The sequence below is a fragment of the Panthera uncia genome, chromosome D4, assembly GCF_023721935.1.
Source record: "Panthera uncia isolate 11264 chromosome D4, Puncia_PCG_1.0, whole genome shotgun sequence".
Taxonomy (NCBI): domain Eukaryota; kingdom Metazoa; phylum Chordata; class Mammalia; order Carnivora; family Felidae; genus Panthera; species Panthera uncia.
In genome coordinates, this window is record NC_064807.1 from 54,365,244 (window position 1) to 54,384,880 (window position 19,637).

General features: G+C 37.5%; 1 protein-coding gene across 3 annotated transcripts in view; it reads left to right on the forward strand.

The window, feature by feature from the left end:
• UBE2R2 (ubiquitin conjugating enzyme E2 R2) overlaps nucleotides 1-19,637 on the forward strand; it is a 116,828-nt gene that overhangs the window by 36,289 nt on the left and 60,902 nt on the right. The gene's annotated exons all lie outside the window — the stretch shown is intronic.

Below are 19,637 nucleotides of genomic sequence, written 5' to 3' on the forward strand. Positions count from 1 at the left end.
AGATAAAATGGACATATAACTTTAAGTTACGTAAAAGTTTACGGTGTGCAGTGCAATTATATTGCAAAATGATTACCACAACGTGGTTAGTTAACATATCCTTTATCTCTCATAATTACCAGGTTTTTGTTGTTATGGTGGTGAGAATGTTTATGATCCACTCTCTTAGCAGCTTTCAAGTACATTGTTGTTAACTATAGCCCCCATGCTATACATTTGATCCCTAGAACTTACTCATCTTACAACTGGAAGTTTGTACCCTTTGACCAACATCCCCATCCCCACCCCCACTCTCGCCCCCATCCCAAAGCCCTGGCAACCACCAATCAATCAACTCTCTGTTTCTGTGACTTTGGCTTTTTTAGATTCCACAACTAAGTGAGATAATACAGTATTTGTATTTCTCTGTCTGACTTAACTTTACTTAGCATAATGCCCTCAGTGTTCATCCATCTTCTCCCAAACAGCAGGATTTTCTTTTATGGCTGAATAATATTCCATTGTATATGTATTGGCTTCCTGAATTCCTTTTGACAAGTCAGCTATCAGTACTATTATTGCCACTTTAAGATAATGTCTTTTTTTCTTCTGGCTACTTTTAAGATTCTCTCTTTGTTTTCAACATTTTATGGTGTGCTTAGATGTGGTTTTCTTGGCATTTATCCTGCTTTTGGTTCACTGAGCTTTTTTTTTTTTTAAGTTTATTTTGAGAGAGAGAGCACAAGTGCACGTGCATGAGTGGGGGAGGGACAGAGAGAGAGAGAGAGAATCCCAAGCAAGCTCTGCACCGTCAGCACGGAGCCCAATGCAGGGCTTGAACCCACGAACCATAAGATCATGACCTGAGCCCAAATCAAGGGGCTCCTGGGTGGCTCAGATCATGATCTCATGGTTTGCAAGTTCAAGCCCTGCATTAGGCTCTCTGCTGTCAGTGTGGATTCCACTTCACTCCTCTGTTGCCCTCTCTCTCTCTCTGTACCTCCCCACTTGTGCTCGCTCACTGTCTCTCTCTCTCTTTCTCTCTCTCTCTCTCTCTCAAAAATAAACATTTTTAAAGAGTCTGGCGCTAAATCGGCTGAGCTACCCAGGTACCCCAGTTCACTGAGCTTCTTAAATTTGTGTGTGGTTCATCAGTTTTGGAAAATTCTTAGCCATTATGTCTTTGTATATTGCTTTTACCTTGTTCTGTCTCTCTCATCTCCATTTATAGATTAGACCTTTTGTAATTAGGTCCTACCTATCTCCTACACTCTGTTCTGTCCTTTTTTTTTTTTTTTTTCTTTTTCCTGTTCTGTGCTTCACTGTGAACATTTTATTGACCTGAATTTGAGTTCACTAATCCTGTTTGATGCTGTTCCAAATCTGCAGTTAAATCTACCCAGTGAGTCCCCAGTTCTAGATATTCTATTTCAGGTTTAGACTTTTTAAACTAGATTCAAGTTATTTGGTGAAGTTTATTTTAAAAATTAATTCACATCTTTTTCTCTATTTTCTTTTAACATACTAATCTTTGGCATTTTAAAGACCTTGGCTACTAACTCGAATACTTGGGTCATCTGTGGATTTGTTTCTATACCTTTTTCCTCTCTTGATTATCAGTCATTATTCTGCCTCTCTATATGTCAGTTTTTTATTATATGTTGGAGAATGCATATAAAAGAACCATAGAGAGGCAGAGGTAATCTTTATCCAAAGGTGCTTTCCCCTTTCCCTCTGTTAGGAAGATAGGTTGTCAGGCTGTTCCTTTCAAACCAGGCAAGGATTAATTTAGACTGGGGCTTGGGTTACAGTTTAGTAAGACTTAGTTCATCTCTAGTTGCCCTAGTGTTTCTGGTATGCTCCTCTGGACTTTTCTTTGAGAGAGGTGAATTTATGTCTTCTCAGCTTTGGATGACTACAGGAGATGGAATTCTGTCCTTCAGAAGTTCTGAGTTAGCTTTTTATAAAACCTCTGACACCATGCAGCTATAAAATCTGAAGGGAGATTGTGTTTTTGTGTCTATGCCCTAGAGCCAGGGGAAAATTGTCCATGTGTTTTAAGCACTTGTCCTTCATTCCAACCCTGTGTGACCACCAAAAACTGATTTCTCTTTCTCTTAGAGTCCCCCTACCAATGTCCAGTCTCCTTTTTCAGCACTCCCCTCCCCCTGCTCAATTGGCAAAATGCCCTCTACCACTGAAAAAGAAAATGAATAAAGTGGCCATCTGTTTCTGGCTTATAAAAGAAAGACTTTCCTCTTTCTGAAATTTTAGTTCAAATAGGTCTTGTTACTTTTGTCATTTTCCATATTCTTTCCAAAAATGTGATTTTTGCAAACTGCCCTCACTCCCTGCCACTTTGCACCATTGCAGTGAGAACATTGGTCTGTGACCTACTGTATCTTACTTGGAAGGAGAATTGTCTCCTATTTAATATCTGAGTGACCAAAAAGCTGGCCAAGTTCTGAGTGCATGGATGGCAGGCAACTTTTAACATATGATCTGGCTAGCCTTTTTCTAATGGAACCTCTTAATGTCACTATCTTTAGGCCTTTCTTTTGGGCCTGTGAGTTTCCTCAGTGGAGGCCTTTAACGGTTTTCTGTCTGGAGAGTAAGAGACTAACTACCAACTATCTGTGAGCCACCTGAGGAAGATGACTAGGGTTGTCAGGTTATAGCATATTATCTTTTACTTACTGCCCACTGCCTGATTGCAGCATGGAGTTACAACCCTACACTGAGCCTGATGTTACCCAACTCAAAGACTTTGACCTTCTCCAGAGAATAAAGCGTCTGTCTTCTGGCAAGAGCATCCAGCTGCATAAGTCAGGGAGGGGATTTGAGAAGCTGACTGCTTTATAAAGAAACCTTCAGGCAGCCTTCCTTCTCTTAGCTCTCTCCTATTCCCACTTCCAGAGCTACTTGATGCTTCCAGTTTTCAAGATTTGGGGGAGGGGAGGTCGTTGTATGTATAATGTTGGTTCTCTGTTTTTCCACTGCCAGTTTAAGACAGCTTTCTCTGGCCAGTTGGAATAATTTGTTTCTTTTCCATCTGTTTTCTACTGTCCAAAATTTAATTGCTTTGTCTCTTTGGGCATTGTCTTTGTCCTTGTGGGTGTATGCTTTAAAAAAAAAATCCTATATTTTAACTTTTAGTGGGTCTGAGGATGAACAAAAATAGGAGCTGTGACTTCAATCTATAATACTAAAAAAAGATAACTTGGTACAAAACTCATAAGGTATAAAAGGGCACTTACAGCAAAAAGTTAGTCTGAATAATCTATTCTTTTCTACTGGTTGTAATGCAACCTTTATCATAATCCAAATTCCCATTTACTTGGGTCTGTTTCTGTTTGTTCATTAGTCTCTACCTACTTTGACTTATTTTGGCTTAGAGTACATTTTTAATGTCTATTAATGTTATTTTCCACTCATTATTTTTGTTTTTCCTGAGAAATTTCATGGCTGTTCTTCTTATTTTTTGTAGGAACCTTTGGATCAAATTGGCTGGGTCTCCCCAAAATTCGTTTAGTACCTTTTGTTTGTTGTTTTTAGTCATTGCATTACATCTAACAGTTAATTTGGAAAGAGTTGACATCTTAACAATATTAAAATCTTTCTATGACCTTTCATTTATTCAGAGCTTCTTTTATATATCTTTCAGACCTCTTATTTATTTGTTTTTTTTTCTTTTTCTTTTTCTTTTGTAAATTGTATTTTTTTAAAATTTTATTTATTTTGAGAGAGAGAGAGAGAGAGCATGTGTGTGTGCCAGCCAGTGGAGAAGGAGTGAAGAGAGAGGGAGAGAGAATCCTAAGCGAGCTCCATGCTACACAGAGCTCCATCTCATGAACCGTAAGATTATGACCTTCGCCGAACTCAAGAGTCAGATGCTTAACTGACTGAGCCACCCAGGTGTCCCTGTATTTTTTTTTTTTTTTAAGACTATTTTTTTTTTTTTTAGAACAGTTTAAGGTTCACAGCAAAATTGGGAGAAAGGTACAGAGATTTCCCATATACAACTGACCCCCATGAGTTGCATAGCCTTCCCCGTTATCAGTTTCTCCCACCTTCTCCCATAGTGGTACATTTGTTATAGTTGGTGGACCTACATTGACACCTCACAATCACCTACAGTCCCATTTCACATTCAGGCTCACTCTTGGCATTGCGCATTCACAAATGTGTAATGACATGTATGATCCTTAATACAGAGTATTTTCACTGTCCTGGAAATCCTTTGTGGTTTTCTGTTCATCCCTCCCACCCCCAACCACTGATTTTTTTCTATCTCTATTGTTTTGTCTTTTTCAGAATGCCATATAGTTAGAATCATTTGGTGTTTAGCTTTTCACATTGGCTCTTATTTAGTAATAGACATTTTAGATCCTCCATGACTTTTAGTGGCTTGATAGCTCATTTCTTTTTAGCATTCAGTAATAATACATTGTCTGGATATACCATAGTTTGCTTCCATTTACCCAACTAAGCACATCTTGGTTGCTTCAAATTTTGGCAGTTATTAATAAGGCTGCTGTTAATATTTATGTACAGGTTTTTGTGTGGACATAAGTTTTCAACTGATTTGGGTTTTTTGTTTGTTTTTTATTGATTTTTTTTTTTTTTAATTTTTTTTCAACGTTTTTTATTTTTATTTTTGGGACAGAGAGAGACAGAGCATGAACGGGGGAGGGGCAGAGAGAGAGAGGGAGACACAGAATCGGAAACAGGCTCCAGGCTCCGAGCCATCAGCCCAGAGCCTGACGCGGGGCTCGAACTCACGGACCGCGAGATCGTGACCTGGCTGAAGTCGGACGCTTAACCGACTGCGCCACCCAGGCGCCCCATGTTTTTTATTGATTTTTGAGAGAGAGACAGAGTACAAGCAGTGGAGGGGCAGAGAGAGAGGGAGACACAGAACCCCAAGCAGGCTCCAGGCTCCAAGCTGCCAGCACAGAGCCCAATGTGGGGCTCCTCGAACTCAAGCACCATGAGATAGGACCCGAGCTGAAGTTGGACGCCCAACTGACTGAGCCACCCAGGGGCCCCTTAAATGATTTGGGTTTTAAATACCAAAGAACATGATTGCTAGATTGTATGAGTATGTTTAATTGTAAGAGTCTGCCCAACACAGTGGCTATATCATTTTACATTCCCACCAGCAATGAATAAGAGTTCTAGTTGTTCCACATCCTCGTCAGCACTTGATTTTGTCAGTATTTTGGATCTTAACCATTCTAATAGGTGTTAGTGGAATTTCATTGTTTTAATTTGTAATTGTAATGATGTGTAATGTTGAGAAATCTTTTCATATGTTTATTTGCTATCTGTGTGTCCTTAGAGTTCTGTTCAGATCTTTTACCTGTTTTTAAATCATGTTATTTTCTTATTGTTGAGCTTTAAGAGTTCTTTGTATATTTTGGAGTAGTCTTTTATCCCATGTGCCTTTTTTTTTTTTTTAATGTATTTTCTATGCCCAACGTGGGGCTTGAAGTCACAGCCCCAAGATCAAAAGTCACATGTTCCACTAACTGAGCCAGCCAGGCAGCCCTATTACATGTGTCTTACACCAGTATTTTCTCCCAGTGTATGGCTTGTCTTCTCATTCTCTTGTCAGCATCTTACACAGAACTCTTTTTAATTTTAATTAAGTCCAACTTATCAGTTCTTTCTTTTGGGCCTTTGGCATTATATCTAAAAATTTATTGCCAAATCCAAGGATATCTGGATTTTTCTCCTGTGTTATGTTCTAGTTTATGGTTTTGTGTTTTGCATTATGTCTATGGTCTATTTTTAGTTAATTTTTGTGAAGGGTGTAATGTCTGTGTCTAGATACCGTTTTCATGGTATCATGCTTAACTTGCAGCACCCCTTTTTTTACTTACTATGTACTTTCCTTGTCTTTAAAGAGTATCCTCATCCTTTTTCTTTACATATTAATCTTGTACATTCAATTTTATTGCTAAGTAATTGTTTTTTATTGTTGCTATTTCAAATAGGATTTTTTTCTTTTTTTTAAGTTTATTTATTTATTTTGAGAGAGAGCATGAGTAGGAGAGGGGCAGAGGGGTGTGGGGGGAGAGAGAATCCCAAGCAGGCTTCATGCTATTGGTGCAGACCATGATCTGAGCCGAAATCAAGAGTCAGACACTTAACCAACTGAGCCCCCCAGGCGCCTCCCAGGCTAAGGAGTCTTAATCTGAGAAAATTGTATAATTCAACAGAGAATTAACAAAGATAATGACAGTTACTGTTTATGCTTAGCCAACTGAGCCACCCAGGCACCTATAGCTACTGTTTATGAAGAGGTTAACATGTGCCATGCCCTGTGCTAAGGGGAATATACATATATGTAATATCCAGACTTCCGTTAATTACTAGCTGTATGACCTTGTGCAGGTTTCTAAAACTCTTTTTATTCATTTTCCTCTTTGTAATAAGGAGTTTGATGACAATACCTGCCTCACAGGGTTGTTTTAAGAATTAAATGAATTAATAGGGGCTCTTGGGTGTTTCAGTCAGTTGAGTGTACTACTTCGGCTCAGTCATGATGTCACCATTTGTGAGTTTGAACCCCGTATCAGGCTCACTGCTGTCCACACAGAACCTGCTTTGGATCCTGTGTTCCCTCCTCTCTCTGCCCCTCTCCACCTCTCAAAAATAAACAAACATTTAAAAAAAAGAATTAAGTGAATTAATATGTAAAGAATTTAGAACAGTGCCTGGCACATAGTAAGCACTCACTGAGAGCTGCTACTGCACTATTTCTTATAGCAATCCCATGAGGTATATTACTGGACAGTTCTATATATGTGGGGAAACTAAGGCTCACAGGGCGTTTAGTAGTCCAAGGTCTAATACAGATTAGTCTGTATTCCTGATTTTGTAGCTTATTAAGTCTGTCTGTCTTAATTGTATTTTGCCCAAGCCTCCCAAAGCAGGATAGCTGGATGTTCAGACAAGACAGTTTGTCAGGATGTTGTCTCATGAGGGGATCAGATAGACCCCTGCTGCTGGAATTTGGAACAGTATAGCCTTCAGAAAGACATTGGCCATTGCAAGAAGAAACGAAATATACTTTTAGAACAAGAACTTCAGAATTAGAGTTGGAGCACATGCTGGCATTTGGGCTGGGGGAAAGAGGTTGGAGCCCAGAGGTTGTTCCTGGGAGTTAGGGATGCATTGATTCTGTGGGTGTCGAAAAGTGGCAATAGCTGCAAGGACAGTTACATCAGAAACTGGTAACGAGGGTGGCATTAGTTACTTCATTTCTCAGTCACTTGTATTTACTCTTCATCTCATAATACCAGACCAGCTGTGCTCTGATTGCAGCTGGCGTCATGAGCTACAGAACTCATGATGGTTTAGATGCCCTTTGCAATAACAAATTTCTTCTCAGTCCTGGTGTCTGATGATGGCACTGACCTGCTGATCTGGATTCCTGACTTCTGGCTTACTCTTAACCTCTTAAAATTTCCCTGTCCCTCCAAATCCTGCTAATCCAGATTTCTTACTGCCGTCATATTACTGATTTGACACTTGCTTTTTTCCTTTTAATTAAATTTAATTTTCATTTACAAAAATAATTAAAATATATATAGTTTTATATGTATCCATCCCTACTCCCAAAAGCAGTCTCTTTCAGCTGTTTTAGAAGTGAAGAGTAAGTGAGTCTTTGGTTGCCTCCATGTTTACTTTCAGCGTAAAGCCATGCCTGAGGTGAATTCTACCCCCAGACTCAGTCACATATTGCCAGTATTTATTTAAACCAGTTTTTTGTTGTTGTTCCTAGTGTTAATAATCATACTCGTCAGTTCATGGCTCTTTATCATTATTTTGCCCATACCAGACCTTTTCTTGTTTGTTTGGTGGTAGTTGGTAGGTAGGTTTGTATGCAGCCATTTCTTTTTATTCCCATTCCCACTTCTCCTTCCCTCTTTTTCCTTAGGCAACCATTCTTTTTCTTTTTCTTTTTTTTTTTTTTTAAGCAGGCTTCAGGCCCAGCATGGAGCCAGCACTGGGCCCAACATGCGGCTTGGACTCAGGACTGTAAGATCAAGACCTGAGCTAAAGAGTTGGATGCTTAACTGACTGAGCCACCCAGGCACCCCCCTCTTAGGCAACCATTCTAACGTATTTATGAATATTCTTTGATAGGCACTCATAAGAATCACTTAAAAATTTTTTTTAACAATGACAAACTTGGAGAAAAGCTCCAAGAACTTTCTTCCTGAACCATTTGATAGTAAATTCTCAGTGTCTAATTTCCCACCATTTCTCTAAATATTTTAGTTTATTTTCTACAAACAATATTATTCTGTATAATCTCAATATAACTATTAACAATTAAGAAATTAATGTTGAGGCATTAGTACCATCTAATCCTCAAGCCCCATTCAATTTTGCCAATTTTCTTAATACTGTTCTTTGTAGTAGAAGAATTCAGAATCATGTGTTGCTTTTGCTTTTAGTTGTGTCCCTATAATCTATCTCAGACTCTAATAATTTCTTGTGTTTTTCTAGACTTTAATGCCCTTGATGGGTTTGATGGTTATAGGACACCTATTTTGTAGAATATCCCTCAATTTGAGTTAGTAATGTTTCCTCATGTTTATTTCAGGTGGCATATGATTGTGATTTGTCTCATTACTGAGGATGTTCATTTTGGTCACTTAGAAGATATGTCAGGTTTCTATAAAGTTACTCTTCTCCTTTGTAGTGGATAAGTATTTTGTGGGAAACTATTTTGAAGCTATATAAACATTCAGTTCCTACTCAGCTTTCAATTTATTTATGTTTGTATGGATTCATAGTTTATTATTTTATTCAATGGCTAATGATGGTATGCATTCAGATATAAAACTATATGCATATATATTACATTGGTATAAATGATGTAGTTTGATTTTATTTTAATATAATGGTATATTAAAGTGTTAAAATGTGATCTAAATCTGGAAGGTCATATTTCAGAATGTTTAGGATGATTATCTGGTTGGTGGTGAGTCAAACTCTACCATAATGAGATAGGGTGGAGTTCAAAAAATTTAATCACATAAAATATAAGCTTAGTGTTATTTCTGGCTGGCCTGAAGTTATAGGTATCCAGCTGCTTGATCCAGTTCTGACCTGGTCCTGGCTGCAGTTTAGTGCCACCTGGTGGCATTTGTCCACTTCAGTATAATATAAATGCGACAAATCTGGCTGCTTAGGACTTCATGCATTGGTAGCAATTTTAGGTGTGGTTAGTTGATGCCAGCTTCTTTGACACAATCTGGTGAATTTGGGCCAAGTGAGTACTGGGTATGAGAAGACCTATTCTCTATCTCTGCTTTCTAAGACAGGTGGCCTACTTTTCTCTTCCTGGCCTTACCCTTGCCTCTGTCAGTATAGGGGTGAGCGGGTGGATATATTTACTGTACTATTGGTGATTTTTATTTTCTCTGCTTTGAAAATCTATATTTTCTCATATTCTCCAAATTAACATGTATGAAGTATTAATAAAGTATTTTTTTAAGTTTATTTATTTATTTTGAGAGAGAGATCAGGGGAAGGGAAGAGAGGGGAGAAGGAGAGAGAATCACAAACAGGGTCCACATTACCAGTGCAGAGCCTGATGTGGGGCTCGAACCCAGGAACCGTGAGATCATGACCTGAGCCAGAATCCAGAGTCAGACACTTAACCGACTGAGCCACCCATGTGCCCCAAGTATTAATCACAGAAAATATTAATAACAGAGAGAAAGATGGAAGGCTCAGCTGTCACAGGAATAAGGGAAACCATATTAAGTAGATGATTTATGTAGGAACCGTTTTCTAGCCCTTCAAAGAAATTTTCAACCCGTGTTTAAGTCTTACTACCAGGACTTGTTCTGGGTATATGAAAGGATTCTTCCAAAGCAAGTCTTGTCTTTAATTATTCTATTTTTTAAAAGTTTTTATTTATTTAAGTAATCTCTACACCCATCATGGGGCTTGATCTCACCACTCCTAGATCAAGAGTCGTATGCCCTTCTGAGCCAGCCAGGAGCCCCTAATTTTTCTATTTTAATTCTATTACGTATTATCACCATTTCTGGATTATTTTCCGATTTCTTCTGATTCCTTCATCTACCCACTAACATTTTCTTTTTGTATCTTAGGTGCAAAAGGTTAAATTAATCATAATCCACAGTTTATAGCCCATTTTTGTCATTGGTTTATGCTAACTACCACTTGTGTTACTTGCTTCTATCTTTATACCCCACTTCCATTTCACTCCTGCCCTAGGCAACCATTCTGGTGTGTACTTTTTAATTTGTACTTGTTCCTACAAAATGTGTGTTATTCAGTATACATGTATTTTACTTTATGTACTTTAAGTATTATTCATATTTTTATTTTCTCCTAAGCAGTATATTTTATTTCTTCTTCTTTTTTTAAGATTATTTGAGGGAGAGAGAGCATGTGTGCATGAACAGGGGAAAGGCAGAGAGAGAGAGGTAGAGAAAGAATCCCAAGCAGGCTCTGTGCTGTCAGTGTGGAGCCCAAGGTGGGGCTCGATCCCGTGAACTGTGAGACCATGACCTGAGCTGAAATCGAGAGTTGGACACTTAACTGACTGAGCCACCCAGACACCTTCCATTTTTTAAAAAAAAAAATTTATGGAAAATGTAAAGATAAAAGTGGAGAGAATCTTAAAATGAACTCTGATGTACCTATCACCCAGTTTAGTGATTAACATTTTGCCAATGTTGTTTTTTCTGTCCAGTTTCTTAAAACCTATTTAGATACCATTTCCATTTTACCCATAAATAATTCAATATGCTTTTCTAACTGTGGTTATCTTATTATTAATTGGAAGGCTTTCTTTTTCTCCAAGTTTTTCCTTTTATAATTTACTGTCCTTATTATTTCCTTTTATAATTTTTACAATAAAAATTATCTGAAAATATTACGGCGTTTTATGTTCTTTGCCTTTGTCTTTATTTTCCTGATTGCTTTTTCCTTTTTCTTTACTTCTAATTTTATCATTCACTTTGGAGGTTTTCCTCAAATTTCTGCTTTTTTTCAAGCCCTTGGTTAATTTTTTTTTTTTTTTAGAAGATCTCAACTGTTTCTTTTTTTCTTTTTTTCTTTTTTTTATTTTTTATTTTTTAATATATGAAATTTACTGTCAAATTGGTTTCCATACAACACCCAGTGCTCATCCCAAAAGGTGCCCTCCTCAATACCCATCGCCCACCCTGCCCTCCCTCCCACCCCCCATCAACCCTCAATTTGTTCTCAGTTTTTAACAGTCTCTTATGCTTTGGCTCTCTCCCACTCTAACCTCTTTTTTTTTTTTTCCTTCCCCTCCCCCATGGGTTTCTGTTATGTTTCTCAGGATCCACATAAGAGTGAAACCATATGGTATCTGTCTTTCTCTGTATGGCTTATTTCACTTAGCATCACACTCTCCAGTTCCATCCATGTTGCTACAAAAGGCCATATTTCATTTTTTCTCATTGCCACGTAGTATTCCATTGTGTATATAAACCACAATTTCTTTATCCATTCATCCTTGGTTAATTTTTAAGAGGGAGTTGCTAAGAAGCTGCAGTTGGGAAATTGTGTATAAGTGCACCTCATTGATTAGTGGGTCTCAACAAGCTTAGGTGACAAATTGGGGCCTTTTTATGGGGATCTCCCAAGTATGAGTATCTGTAGGTCATAAATATAGTCTATTTACATTTCAGTTCACAGAAGAGTTTAATATCTTTTAAAAATGCATTATGGGGGGCACCTGGGTGGCTCAGTTGGTTAGGTGTCCAACTTCAGCTCAGGTCATGATCTCACAGTCTGTGAGTTCGAGCCCCGCGTCAGGCTCTGTGCTGACAGCTCAGAGCCTGGAGCCTGCTTCAGATTCTGTGTCTCCCTGTCTCTCTGCCCCTCCCCTGCTCATGCTCTGTTTCTCTCTGTCTCAAAAATAAATAAAAACATTTAAAAAAATGCATTATGGGTTATGTTTCCTGTATTTGGGACCAGTATTGCAAATACTTTGAAAACCATTAGCCTTTATAAATTCTTGGTTTGAAAATGTTAATGATATCATCATTATTTGTAATTGCTACTGTAGTTTTTCTTTGTATATTTTATCTCTTGGTAGATTAATATCTGTCCTATGCTGACATATTTGGATACTTACGAAAACTAAGCTGAGCTAGGAAGGACAATTTATATTTAAATTTTTTTAGGCTCACTGCCCAAGTTTAGTTTACAATCCCTGCCCTGCCTGATAGTTTAAGACACTTGAGAATATCGCTATTTTAACATGGAAGGTTATATTTTCAAAGTGCTACAAAAATGATTTATGTAGATTACTAAAATGGACTCCTAAAATCTTAAGACTAGGATGGACTCTTGGGATACTGGTTTTCCTTTTACATCTTTATTTTGGAAAACTTACTAGAGCTAGGATTTTTTTCCCCCTGAATAACCAAAGATAAAATTTTACATACATTTTTGTTTGGCATAGAAGACTTGAGACCTTATTTAAGTTTCTTTATTTTATTTTCCAGAATGATTTTGGACTCTAACTTTACGTAAAATACACTTTAGTTATTTAACGTAAGCTTAGTATCTGGCATATAATTTTTGTGGGTATCCAGGCTATCTTATTTTAATATAATTATATTTTAGGAATACACATTTTCCAAGTAATTTTGTAGAAGGAAATTCTCTTGATTGGGCATAACACTTTCCTGACAGGCCAAATATTGGTGCATAAGCTTCGTTTTCTAGTGACATCTTAGCTTTTGGTGTAAGTTTGGATTTCTTTCTTTCTTTCTTTCTTTTTTTCTTTCTTTTTTTCCTTTTTCTTTTCTTTCCCTTCCTCCCTCCCCTCCCTCCCTCCCTCCCTTAACATTTTCTGTCATTAATCAGGTAGTGAATGGCAAGTACCTTTTTGAGAGTGTGTGGATGCAACATCTTGTGGTGGCATGGCACGATATTCCATAGCACTATGACCTACCACTCTGGTTAAGCAAAAACATTGCTGCCAGTACCTTTTCTAAATGAGTCTTTTATATGTTACATTTGTTCATTCTCGAATTCATGTGTGTTTGAAATCAGAGTTTTCACAGATTCATGGTTGTATAACATCAAATTTCCATTTTTGACTTGTTTGGCATGTCTGACACATACTTTTTTTTCTTTTTTGGGGTGGTGTGGTAAAACACAATATGAGTTGACACCATGTGAAGTTTTAACAAGCTATTCTTCAGCAATTAGTTAATGCAAGAAAAGATCTGACTTAGTTCTCTGCAGTTTTAGTGAGGATCTATTCTGTGTCTGAGAAGCTTTTTATTCTTAAAACAATGGCAAATATTTATGTTAAACTTTAATATTATTTGACAGATATGGATTAGTGAAGAAAGCGATTTTGAATCTTTTCAGTCTATTGTTTCTTCTTCAAATGACTGTCACTATCATTTGCTGATCTGTTTTCCTCTTTGGTAATAAAACTTTATTACTTGTCATTTAATACAATAAACAGAACCAAGAATTAGATATTTGTTCCTTTTTCTCTTTTGCCATTGCCACTGTCAAAATCTAGACTTTCTTCCTTCATATGTAGTGAGTTAATTTTACCTCCTTCTGTTATCCTGCTTACTTCTTATCAAATACTTGCCTCATATGTCAGTCTCTTGCTTAAGAACATGTAGTGTCTTTCCCTGGTGTTTAGTTAGGCAGGAGTAGAAGACAGAATATAGATAGAATGCTATTAAATTTCTTTTCTTGCTTTCATAAACTTGATGCTTGTCATATATTTCTCTCTGCTTGGCTGAATTATATGTTGTGTACCCTTATTTCCCACTAGTATACATTTTTAACAATATAAAGTCTTCCAACTCATGAATGTAAGTTATATTTCCATTTGCTTGTATCATCTTTAATTTCTTTCAACAACATTTTGTAGTTTTCAGTATACAAGTCTTTCACGTCCCTGGTTAAGTTTATTCCTAAGTGTTTTATTTTTTTTTTGATGCTATTGCAAATGAGATTATTTTACTAATTTCCTTTTTTGGATTCGTTGTTGTGTAGGAATGCAACCTTTTTTTGGCAGCTGATTTTTTTGGATGTTCATATGGTATTCTGCAACATGGCTTGATTGGATTCATTTATTCTAAGAGTTCGTGTTTTGTGTGGAATCTTCAGTGGTTTTTATATAAGATCATAATGTCTGCAGACAGAATTTTCTTCTTTTCCAGCTTGATGCTTTATATTTAATTTTCTTGTCTAATTGTTCTGGTTAGGACTTCCAACGTGAAGATACTATTTTATGTTTTCTTCTAGAATCTTTATATAGTTTTAGTTTTGCATGTAGGTCTGTGATCCATCTGTAAATAGTGAGAGACAAGGATCAAGGTTACTTTTTCTGTGTGAATATCTAGTTCCTCCAGTACTATTTATTGAAAAGACTATCCTTTTTCCTATTGAATTGCAGTTTTGCTTTGTTGTAAAGTAGGTGATCTTATATATGTTTGTTTCTGGAGACTGTCTTCTGTTCCATTTGTCTATTTGTCTAGCCTTATACCAGTAACAATCTTGACAATTAGAGCATATGGTAAGTCTTGAAATCTAGTCCTTATCTCCAGTTTTATTCTTCTTTTTAACATTGGTTTTGGCAATTTTACATCCTTTGTATTTCCACATAATTCTGGGTATCAACATGTGAATTTCCACAGGAAAACCTACTGGGATTTTAATTGGAATTCCAGTCCATCTATAGATCCCTTTGGGAACAATGGACATCTTAATAATATTGAATCTTTTGGTGAGTGAATGTTTTGTATCTCTCTACTTATTTAGGTCTTTTTCATTTTTTTTCATCAGTGTTTTATAGTTTTCAATGTAGAGATAACACACATCTTCCTGCAGATTTTTTCCTAGTTAACGTTTTTCTAGATTTATTAAGCTATAATTGACATATAGTAATGTATTAGTTTAAGGCGTGCAACTCAATTAGATATGTGTATATATTGCAAAAATGATTAACAAATAAGTTATCACCTCATACAGTTACAGAAATCATTTTTTTTTTTTAAACAGATGAACATTAATGTTTATTTATTTTTGACAGAGAGGGAGGCAGAGAATGAACAGGGGAGGGTCAGAGAGAAGAGGGAGACACAGAATCTGAAGCAGGCTCCAGGCTCTGAGCTGTCAGCACAGAGTCCGACGCGGGGCCCGAACTCACAGACCGCGAGATCATGACCTGAGCCGAAGTTGGACGCTTAACCGACTGAGCCACCCAGGCGCCCCACAGAAATCATTTTCTTAAGAGAACTTTTAAGATCTATTCTCTGAGTAACTTTCAAATGTATAATGTAGTGGGGTGCCTGGGTGGCTCAGTCGCTTAAGCGTCCAACTTCACCTCAGATCATGATCTCGCAGTTTGTGGGTTTGAGCCCTGCATTGGGCTCTGTGCTGACAGCTGGGAGACTGGAGCCTGCTTCGGATTCTGTGTCTCCCCCTCTCTCTCTGCCCCTCCCCTGCTCATACTCTGTTTTTCTCTCTCTCAAAAATAAAGAAAAAGGTATAACATAGTTAACTGTAGTCCCCATGTTGTACATTACATTCCTGGAACTTACTGAAAATTTGTTCCTTTTGACCATGTTCACTATCCCTGCCATCCTTACCCACACCCCTGCTTCTGGTAGATTGGCAACTATCAAGAAGTTCTCTGTATCAATGAAAAGTTTATTTTTTGTTATTTTGAGAGAAAGAGATAGCAAGCGGGAGGGGGCAGAGAGAGAGAGAGAGAGAGAGAGAGAGAGGGATAGAGAGAATCCCAAGCAGGCTCCACACTGTCAGTATGGAGCCCATTGTGGGGCTGGAACCCACGAACCATGAGATCATGACTTGAGCCAAAATCAAGCATTGGATGCTTTACCGTCTGAGCCATCCAGGTGCCTCTCTGATTTCCTTTTTTTGATGAAACTCTGTTCCAGTAGTTTCCAAGGGAGGGTACCGTTGATAAGTAATATTGAGACCTTCTATGTCTAAAAATACTTTTACTTGATCTTCATAATTGAGTAATAGTTTTGCTGAGTTTAGAATTAGAGGTTTAAGATAGTTTTTCTTCAGAAATTTGAAGGCATTGTCTTCTTCCACTGTTACTGTTGAGAAGTCTCAGCCCCCCCCCCCCCCATGGAGTCTTTTTTTTTTTTTATTCTTCCCAGCTTTATTAAAATATAATTGACATATAACATTGGGTAAACACAGGATTTCCTTTTGTCCCCATGTTCTGAAATTTCACAGTGATATGAAACCTTGGTGTAGGTTTTTTCCATTCTATTGTGTTGTGCTTTGTAGGATGACTCTACTTGTGTTCTTCAGTTTTAGAAATTTTTCTTGAGTAATTTCCTTCCCTCTGTTTTGTCTTTGTTTTGTCTGTTTTAAACTCCAGTTATGTGGATGTTGACCTTCTAAATTGGTCTTCTCGTTTATCTCTTTTTCTCCTTATTTTTCATCTTTGTTTTTCTCTTTTCTGAGAGGTATCTTCAGTTCTTCTAGCCTATATGTGTGCATGCAGGCACACATATGTATATGGGGCATGTGTGTATTTCCTCTTTGCTATCATAGTTTTCATTTTTCAAAAGCCTCTCTTTTGTTGTTGTTGTTTGAATGTCCCCTCCCTGCCTTTGGCCTGTTCTTATGTTATGGATACCATATCCTTTCTTTCTTTCTTTCTTTCTTTCTTTCTTTCTTTCTTTCTTTCCTTTTTAACTATATCATTTCTTAACATTCTAAGAATATTCATTATTTTTTGACATTTTCTTTTGCTTCAAATTGTTTTTGAGGATTTTTCCCCCCTTTTTGTTTTTTGCCTCTAGGCTTTCCTTAAATGTCTACAGATCCTGTCCACTCATATTTAAGAGCAAAGTACTAAAAGGCAGATTGAAAATTCAGCTTGGTGTGCAAGGGCAAATATTTTGTGACCTGTTGGGTGTTCACAGTATGGTGATCAGGCTGGGCTGATTTGGGAAGTCCCCATTTGTTGTATCTTTACAGTTTTCTTTTTTCTTTTTAAACCACTGTATTAAGGTATAATTGACACCCCCCCCCCCCCTGCCAAATGGTCAGTGGTCAGCTACCTCAGAGAAGAAGCCTTTTTTTTATCTTGCATTTATAAATCTGGTTGCTAGCCTTCTTAGAGCCAGGTAGAAAAAGAAAAACCCAGGATCTTACCATTCAGTAGTGAGATTTTCCCTGTTTTGTTTGATTTCTCCACACTGCTGTACTTAGTTCAACCATGGTAGAGAATAAACCTCTAGTCTTCTATTAGAGTGGTGTGGGCTAGTCACTGATCAGCATGGGGTAGAGGTTCTGGAGATCTGACTACTCTTTATACAGACTTTTGACCAGCCCTCCTATTTTCAGCACCACTTGCACTTGGTGCCTCAAATTTCTGAGTTTTTCCATGGTTAAATGGAGAAAGTAAACCTACTCCTTGGCCTTTCTGACCACAAGCCTGGGTTTAAATTTTCTCTGGTCTTCTAAATTAGTTACCACTTACCCTTCTGGTTTCTAGCTTCTAAAATTTTGTTATTTTGTGTCCTCCCATTTGTCCTTCTGGGTTTATGACTTTTAAAAAATAAAAAGACCTGTTTTATAAACTTAGTTTGTGAGGAAGCAGGAGTAAATATACATGTTGACACATTTTTAACTGAAAGTCCAAATGTCTTTTCTGGTATTACATTTAACATTAACCCAGCTGATGGTGCCATGGGTTCCTGTAGCATTTATTTTGGGAATAAAAAGCTTTACTTTCCAAGCTAAAAGAAACATTTTATTACTGTATTAAAAAATACAGAGAGGGGCGCCTGGGTGGCTCAGTCGGTTAAGTGGCCGACTTCGGCTCAGGTCATGATCTCGCAGTCCGTGAGTTTGAGCCCCGCGTCGGGCTCTGTGCTGACAGCTCGGAGCCTGGAGCCTGTTTCGGATTCTGTGTGTCCCTCTCTCTGACCCTCCCCCGTTCATGCTCTCTCTCTGTCTCAAAAATAAATAAATGTTAAAAAAAAAAAATACAGAGGACTTTCTGTTAATGTTGAAAGTTACTTTTCCTCAAATGTCTAAAGTTTATAATGTTTGTTTGTTTGTTTACTTATTTTTGGGCGGGGGACAGAGGATCTGAATCAGGCGCTCTCTGCTGTCAGCACAGAGCCCGACATGGGCTCCCCCACAAACTGTGAGATCATGACTGAGCCACCCAGACACCCTTGAAGTTTACTTTTTAGAATTCAGTAAGAACTTCAGGGATTTCCTATTGTTATTTATATTTCATCTTAATTTTAGGATAATTACGTTGAGTATTATAAAAATTCTCAATTAAACTTTTTAGATTGGGGGGCACCTGGGTGGCTCAGTTAGTTAAGCGTCCTACTTCAGCTCAAGTCATGATTTCACGCTTCGTGAGTTTGAGCCCCCGCGTTGGGCTCTGGGCTGACAGCTTGAAGCCTGGAGCCTGCTTCGGATTTTGTGTCTCCTTCTCTCTCTGCCCCTCTGCCACTCTCACTGTGCGTCTCTCTCTCAAAAATAAATAAACATGTAAAAATATTTTAAAAAATAAATTTTTTAGATTGGGATTTTTAATCAGTAAAGACTCATACTTATTTCTTGACTTGCCTGTGGCATCTATTACAGCATCATTAGGTATAGCTTCTCACTTTATTCTTCACATACCGTTAATGAACAGTTTAAAAGTTTGTGTTGGTCGTTGGCAGACTTTCAAAACTTACAGCAAGTTAATAGAAAACATGTTTTGATTGCTTTTGCTGTTATGTTGGAAACGTATCCTATATAGCAGATGTGTGCTGATGACATAGCAGAAAAACTCAGCAGTGGGAGTGTCCTCATTTCACACTAACTCCAGGCACTATTCCAAATGCAACAGTAAACACTCTACATTTGCTGTCAACTGAGCTATTACCAAGTATAGTTGTCTTTAGGACCGGGAACCTTTTTCTTAATCTATTTAATTGTATATTAATAACAAGATAACAAGAATAATTGGAATATATTGCACTATTTATTTATTTTTTGTCATGGCTAAAATTTTCATATGAAAATAATTAGATAACAAAATTACTTTAACATTTGCACTTTGGGGATTATCAAAATTCTGTGCCAAGACAATGTATATTTCATTTACATGTATTAACATTGTTTTACTTTCAAGTTGGGAGTGGGTTAGGGAATAGTTTAAGTCTCTAGGGAATTTTGGAAGCAAGGTTTCTAGCCCCTTGAGGGGGCTGGCTATTACTTTTTGGTTATGCATCTTAGGGCCTCTTTTTCTTTGCCTATTTTTTTTTTTTTTCGTTTTGTTATGTTTCACATTTTGTGGGGAGAATAGAGAGCTGGGGAAAGTGACAGCACATTAAGGTAAAAAGATCTTGAGACAACCTAAGAAGTGATGTGGAAATGTTGGGGTTTGGAGCCGAGGGCCAAGAAAGAATTCTTGAGATGTCTTCTGTGGAAGAAGGTGGTTTTATTAAAGCACAGAGACAAGAGCTGTGGGCAGAAAGAGCTGCACTGGGGTTGTGACTGATTATATACTTTTAAATTGGGAGGGGGTTAGGGATAGCGTAAGTCTCTAAGGAATTTTGGAAGCAAGATTTCTAGCCCCTTGAGGG